Genomic DNA, 7,678 nt, shown 5'->3' with positions numbered 1-7,678 from the left:
TTATATTCCTGCAGAACTTCAATAAACTGATGGAATTCACTCCTGCTTCACAAATATGATGTAAATTTTTTACTATCTGATGTATCCTTTTATTCCATCTTTTCTCCTCCATGTCTTGCATGTTGTCCATTAGCCTGGGAGAACTCTCTCTTCCTGTTGTTTTTCATCCATACTGGCCCTGTTTGTTTCCGTTTCTTTTGACTGCTGCAGGTAACTTGGCTTCTTTAAGGCTGTCATTTCTATAAGTTCTTGTTGTTTTCTCTGTTCTTTTAGACTCTAGAAGATCATCCCCTTTTCTTCCAGTTTTGAATTTGTAATAATAATAATAATAATTTATTCTTATATAACGCCATACCCTTCGAGTTCTAGGCGGTTCACAACAATTACATTAGGATCCGCATTGACATGCCGATTTACAACACATTTAGCCGAACTTGGCTGATGCAGAAGGGAGAGGGTAGAAGAGAGGGAAGAAAGCGTTTAGGAAGGGGGGAGAGGGCCGCACGTGGGGCCCGGTAATGCCGGAAGGGGGGCGGTTACGGGTCTTGTTTGTTGAATCGGTAAGTTTTGAGTGTTTTTCTGAAGCTGAGGTAAGTGGGGGCCTCGAGTATTATTTGGGCGAGCCATGGGTTCATCTTGGCTGCTAGGAAGGCAAAGGTTTTGTCTAGGAATCTTTTGAGATGACAAAGATTTAGCGAGGGGTAGGCAAACAGTTGAATTCTGCGGGATTTTTTGTTGGTGCAGCAAAGGTTAAAGAGGGGGTTGATGTATCTTGGCGAGAGGCCATTTACCGATTTGTAGCAGAAGCATGCGAATTTGAAAAGTACTCTGGATTCAAAAGGCAGCCAGTGAAGTTGGTGATAGAAAGGGGTGATATGTTCCCATTTCTTTAGGCCATAGATGAGACGAACGGCGGTGTTTAGGATCAGTTTTAGTCTCCTGGCAGTTTTCTTTGTGGAGTTCAGGTAGATAATATTACAGTAGTCTAGTATGCTGAGAATGGCAGATTGCACTAGTAGGCTGAAAGCGGTGTTGTTGAAGTATTTTTTTATGGTGCGTAGTTTCCAGAGTACCGAGAAACATTTCCTGACGATGAGGTCGGTGTGAGTTTCTAAGGATAAATTTTTATCGAGCGTGACTCCTAGAATTTTTACTGTGTTTTCGAGGGGGAAAGTCCTTCCTTTCAGTTGAATTGTGGTATCCTTGATTTTGTCGGGGGTGGCAAGGAAGAATTTTGTTTTGTCGGAGTTTAGTTTCAGCCTGAATGCTAGCATCCAGAGTTCAATCTGGTTGAGGATGTTTGTAATGTAATCGAGTAGTTCTGGTGAGAAACAGGTAAAAGAGATGAGTATTGTGATATCGTCGGCATAGATGAAAAATTTGAGCTTGAGGGTAAGTAGGAGGTTGCCTAGGGAGGCCAGGTAGATATTGAACAGAGTGGGGGATAGTGGGGAGCCCTGCGGGACCCCGCAGGTGTTGTCCCAGCTGTACGAGAAAGAGTTGTTCTGGAGTACTTTGTAGGATCTATTTTTTAGGAACCCCTGAAACCAGTTGAGGACCTGATCAGAGATGCCTATGTGTGTCAGACAATCCAGGAGAATGGTGTGGTCGACCAGGTCAAAGGCACTGCTTAGGTCTAGTTGTATGATCAAGGCATTAGAGCCTTGGCTAAAGAGTGTGTGGAGATGGTCAAGAAGGGCGGCTATGATGGTTTCGGTGCTGTGGTCTGCGCGAAAGCCTGATCGATAGTCGCTTAGGATGTTGAATTTATCTAGGTATGAGGAGAGTTCAGCCTTTACCACCCCTTCTGCTATTTTGGTGAATAGGGGGATGCTTGCGATCGGTCTGTAGTTGGATGGGGAATTTGGTGATTCTTTTGCGTTTTTAATAATAGGGGTAATCATGATGTGACCTTGCTCTGGCGGGAAATTTCCTGTGGATAGAAGGGAGTTGATCCATGTCATCATGTTTGCTTTGAAGTGGCTCGGGGCAGTTTTCATGATGTTTGGGGGACATGTGTCCAATTTACAGAAGGAGTGGGTGTATTTGTTGTAGTAAGTGTTAAAGGTTTGCCAGTCAATTGGTGTGAATTGTTTCCAGCTAAGGTTTGTTCTGGATCCTGGGTCTGGGTTAGTTATACCAGAGTCTGAGTAAGATGTGTCCGTGTCTGGGAGAATGGGGAATTGTTCGAGGGAGTTGGTCCTAGTAGGTAAAGTTGATCTTAATGTTTGAATCTTGTTGTTGAAGAAGTCTGCAAGGGAGTTGGCAGTTAGAGTGGATTGTAGTGCTCCAAACATTGTATAAACAGCTTTTGAAGTTTCATGGTAATCTGATACTGAGAGGAATTGCATAGAAGATTCTCTACACCTCCTATCTCCTTCCACTTGGGGGTTTTTTAATCGGGCACTGGAGGGAGGGAAGGAGGTAGGCAGGCAAGCAGGCTGGCTTTGGCATGACAGGGAGGGAAGGAGGGAGGCAGGTAGGCAGGCTGGCTTCGGGGGTTGGGGGGGAACAAAGTCTGGAAGGCAGTGAGGGGGACATGGGAAGGAGGCACTGGGGGCACTAAAGACATAGGAAGGAGGCACTGGAGGCACTAAGGACATAGGAAGGAGGCACTGAGGACATGGGAAGGGGGCACTGGGGGCACTACGGACATAGGAAGGAGGCACTGAGGACATGGGAAGGGGGCACTAAGGACACAGGAAGGGGCACTAAGGACATAGGAAAGAGGCACTGGGGGGCACTAAGGACATAGAAAGGAGGCACTGAGGGCACTGAGAACATAGGAAAGGGCACTAAGGACATAGGAAGGAGGCACTGGGAGCACTAAGGACATAGGAAGGAAGGAGGGAGGGAATAGAAAGGGACAATTGTTGGGCCTGAGTGCAGAAAGAAAGAAATGAAAGAAAGAAAGAAATGATACACAGTCAGAAGGAAACGCAACCAGAGACTCATGAAATCACCAGACAGCAAAGGTAGGAAAAATGATTTTATTTTCAATTTAATGATCAAAATGTGTCAGTTTTGAGAATTTATATCTGTTGTCTATATTTTGCACTATATTTGTCTATTTTTCTATAGTTACTGAGGTGACATTGCATATTTTAAAGTCATCTGCCTTGACATCTTTGAAACCCCCCAAATATAAATGATAATTAACATTTTCTATGTGTATAGTTTGCTTTGTAGTTTTTAAAAAAATTTTATGGTTATCATAATGAATTAATAAGATATTATGTGTACATGAAAAATGAATGGAAGAAATTGGGGGCGAGATGATGAAAAAAAAAATAAATGGGCATGTTAGGTATGGGGGATGGGGAAGGGAGGGCGTGAGCATGGCATGGGGGGGGGGGCAGAGAACTGCCGGCACCCCCACCAAGATGTCTTTTTTGGGGGGCATTTCTGGGACATACCCTGGAAGTCCACCCAACACGGTCCTTAGGTTCCATTTACTGAAGTTCCTGTCAAAGCTCTCCCCATCCTATCCAAACCATTCCCAGCCAGTTATGCCCCACTGAATATCGGGGGATAGTTACAAGGGTACTGTTCACAAACATGATAAGGGTGGAGGCCAGAGATACCAAATTACCTAATTCCAGGCTGGATATTTGAGACAGGCCTGGATTTCTGACCACTCTATTCTGGTGCATTATGAGATTTGTACAAGTCATTGTGTATATACTGTATATCTATATAATTACATAAAATAAATATAGCAAATGAATATGGTGAGACCAGCACACATATTATCAGTATATTTATTTATTTATTTTGATTTCTATCCCGTTCTCCCAGAAGCTCACACAGCAATCATATTAATATATAATAGAGTTTTATTTTCTATATATTGATTAGAATATGGTAGTGTTTTTTTTGGCATGGACATATGCTAGAACTACTTCTAGACATGATTGGGCCCATGAGAAAAACCTCCAGCATTCTGGAGATAAATCTCTAGCTTTGGGATAGGCCACCCTTGGTGTCTCTGGTACAAAATGTCACACATGTGTGCGGATTGGATCCCAAAAGGAAAAACTCAAATGTTTAGTTTAGCTCATTAATTGGAGGGCTAAAAACCATCAGGACTGAATAAAGCCCATCATGCACTGTAGCTAGGTAAAAGTGCAAAGTGTTGAGCAGCTTGGTTTTGTTTTTTTATGTTTTTCTGGTGAGCAGCCAGGGCCTGGATGGCTGCCACTTGTTGCCATGTCGACAAGGAATGTCTGCAGTGCACCTTGGGATAGGCTGTCAAAAAGGCAGCAATACTTCCTTGTTTTCCTCCTTAGCAAAATAGTAAAGTGAAAAAAGTTAGAGCAACTTGTCACATGGACTAGCACTGAAAAAGGCTGAAGAGGAATCTGAACAAAGGGGTAAGGAAACCTTTTAACAACTGGGTATTTTTTTTTCTTTGTATGTTGAACTTTTTTGCTGAGCTAATGAAGTGATTAGTTCAGCCACACTCCTTTCCTTGCTGTAAGTCGATCATTTTAGGGTTGGTATACAGACGTGTTGGGACCGGCTGCAACGTTTCTCTCTTCTGTCATAACTGAGCACCATATCATACAGAGGTTTTGCCGATTAGATATTTTCTATTAGGAGGTGTTTAATAAAGCATTCTCATTGAACACGCTACTTAAAGGTTTTAGCATAGCATGCTTTCTTTGCTGGCTTAAACAATGCGAAAGAAGAGCAACACATTTTCAGGTTGTGATTGGATGTGTAGACGCATTTATTACATCATTTTTATTGAGTTTGCCCAGTCCCTTTAGGATCCTGATTCAATTGGAAATGGTCCGTCATAGCTTTTCATTCAGTTACCCGGACATTTTTGCACATTTATATGCTTTTCTTCACACCTCTATTTAGCCAAACCAGTAAATTGATATAATTGAAGGTCACAAGTCACAAGCTGCATCTTTCTTTCTAACCCTACTATGCATGCATGCATCCTGAACCTAGCCAGTAGATGGCGCTCTTAGTTGATGACTAATTGTTCCTATGTGTGGTGGCTGTGAACACTGCTTCTGAAGTACAGGCAGTCCCTGGGTTAAGAATAAGTTATGTTTTAAAAGCTATTCTTCAGTTGGATTTTTAGGTAACTCAGAACTGATAGATTTTAAAATTCTTGTTGCTTCCCTCTGCTCTCAGCTGACAAAAGGGCTAACTGTCCTTAATCAGTGTTCCCTTTAAAGTACAGCATGCACAACCACAAACTGTTCTTAATGTGGCCTGCCTCATTCCTGAATCTGCTGCAGGAGAAGTGTAGGAGTCTATGTCACTGGAAATACTGCTCAGTGAAATCAAATGAAGCCACAAGCACGTTCTTAAGATGAATTGTAGTTAAGTCAGGCGTCTGTAGCTTTGGGACTGCCTGTACCAACATCCCATGGCAGCCCTATGAAGCAGAGTCTAGTATGAGATTTTAACTTCAGTTCATTTTCAGATTTGTAGCATTTCCCCCCAATTTCTGGCCTTTTTTCTTTTTAATAAACAGTACACATTCCCTATTATGCCAAAAAGTAAAATCCCAGTCTTTAAGGATCTTCAGACTACCACCGAGTATCTTAACTTCAAGTGGCTTAATTCTTCATTGATCCTGCTGGAGTATATATAATTTTTGATATGGTTTTTAAAGTTTTTTTTTTCTTAGTCATTCATAGCATGAAGTACATTGAAATATGCAGATACTAAAAGCTAAGTACCTGCACATTTCCAGAGCACAGCCGTCCGCCTAATCTTTGGCCTGAAAAAATCTGACCACATCTCCCCATACTACAAGAAACTCCACTGGCTACCTATAGAGGCAAGAATAATTTTCAAATTCGGCTGTCTCTGCTTCAAGACTCTTATTGGCACCGCGCCCACCTACCTCCTGAAACACCTCACTCTGCAGGACAAACTCCGCTTCTCACGCAGAACACTGCTGTTGCTTTCCCCACTGGATGCAAATTCAAGAGATTCCTCAACAGAACACGCTCCTTTCAAGCAGGGGTCTGGAAGAACACCTTAAGTGACCTAATCCTGAACTCTCTAACGACCACCAGAGGGCATCCGCTGAAAATCAGGGGAGGGAAGTTTCATGGCGACTCCAGGAAGTACTTCTTCACCGAAAGAGTAGTGGATCATTGGAACAGACTCCCACTCCAGGTGATAAAGGCCAGCAGCGTGACGGATTTTAAGAGAAAATGGGATACTCACGTGGGATCTTTAAGGGAGTAAATTCAGGGGAGGGGATACTTGGAATGGGCAGACTTGGTGGGCTATAGCCCTTTTCTGCTGCTTTTTTCTATGTTTCTATGTTTCTACCACTCTTTCAGAAAATCACTAAAAACTCACCTATTTGACAAATTCACCTGATCCTCCAAATCTACGCGATACCTACCTCATCTTACACACCTCTTCCTCCTTCCCTATTCCACCTCATCACATATGTATATTTCGCTCCATAAGACGCACCTGACCATAAGACGCACCTTAGATTTAGAGGAGGAAAACAAGAAAAAAAACATTCTGAACTAAATTGTGTACTAATATATACCAGGCTCTGCACCCAGCCCCCTCACTCCCTGCCAGACTCTGCACCCTGTCCCCCCTTCCCCGGCTATACTCGTGCAGCTCTAACATATGCAGGATATAACTGAACTTCCTTTCTAACATAAACTGGAGTTCTCATACAAAGCAAATGCACAGCATGTCACACATATAGCTCCTATATAACATAGGAGTTCTTATAGTGCTCTAAAACAAGCAGCACATAACCTGAAGCTTCTCTCTAACAGAGTGCTGGAGTTCTCAAAGAGTGCAAAAATAAAGCATGTCACTCTCATAAAAGCTACTGCAGAAGTACTCACGCAAGTACTTATAAGCTGGATTGTGTAAGAGTAATTTTTGGGCAACTGGTTTATCAGTATAAACGACTTCATCCTTCATCTTTGAAAATTGTCCTCATGGAAGGCATAAAGACATTGGGGGGGATTGATGTTCATTTAAGTATGCAAATTTTTAAGGTTCTTCTGCTGAAGCTGGAAGAAAGCCAGAGAGGAAGAAAGGAGGGCAGACTAGATGGGTGAACCTTTTCCGCCATCATCTCCAGGGTCACTCTGCTAATGTCTCATCTTGACAGAACATAGGCCCTGTACTTTTAGCTTTCCTAGAATTTAAGTAGCGTGGGTTGAGATACAGTAACTCCTTTCAACTCTTAACACTAAGTGGCATTTCAGTCTCTTAACCTTGGTGGGTGTTCTGCTTCTCAAAGATTGGCTTTTTCAGACATTGTAATCACAACCTAATAAAGAAACATGGTCATTTCTGTTTTATTCCCCATTTTTAGTTTGTGAAAAACATTGCTTGGTGGTCCAGCGGTGTATGTCCCTCTCCCCGTTATACCTTTTTACATGCCGCTTATAGCCTGGTGGTCCAGCGGTGTATCGGCCGGCATAGCGAGCGTTCCGCGCTCCTGCCTGGACCGGCGCCACTTCCTGAATGGCTGCAATCAGTTCTCACGAGCCCCATGAGAACTGACTGTAGCCATTCAGGAAGCGGCGCCAGCCCGGGCAGGAGCACGGAACTCTCGCTCTGCCGGCCGATACACCGCTGGACCACCAGGCTATAAGCGGCATGTAAAAAGGTACGACGGGGGAAGGGACATACACCGCTGGACCACCAAGCAATGTTT

At 43.2% G+C, this 7,678-nt stretch overlaps 1 protein-coding gene across 1 annotated transcript in view; it reads left to right on the top strand.

Moving 5' to 3' along the window:
• The first annotated feature begins 4,283 nt into the window (after window positions 1-4,283).
• Window positions 4,284-7,678, top strand: part of ALS2CL (ALS2 C-terminal like) — a 199,293-nt gene continuing 195,898 nt past the window's right edge. Inside the window, exon 1 of the mRNA XM_033931834.1 lies at window positions 4,284-4,373. The gene's annotated coding sequence lies outside the window, so the exon portion shown is untranslated. The remainder of the gene's footprint in view (window positions 4,374-7,678) is intronic.

Source organism: Geotrypetes seraphini, chromosome 2 (genome assembly GCF_902459505.1).
Source record: "Geotrypetes seraphini chromosome 2, aGeoSer1.1, whole genome shotgun sequence".
In the NCBI taxonomy this organism is placed as follows: domain Eukaryota; kingdom Metazoa; phylum Chordata; class Amphibia; order Gymnophiona; family Dermophiidae; genus Geotrypetes; species Geotrypetes seraphini.
Note: the sequence above shows the minus strand (reverse complement) of the source record. Positions and strands in the feature narration are given on the sequence as shown.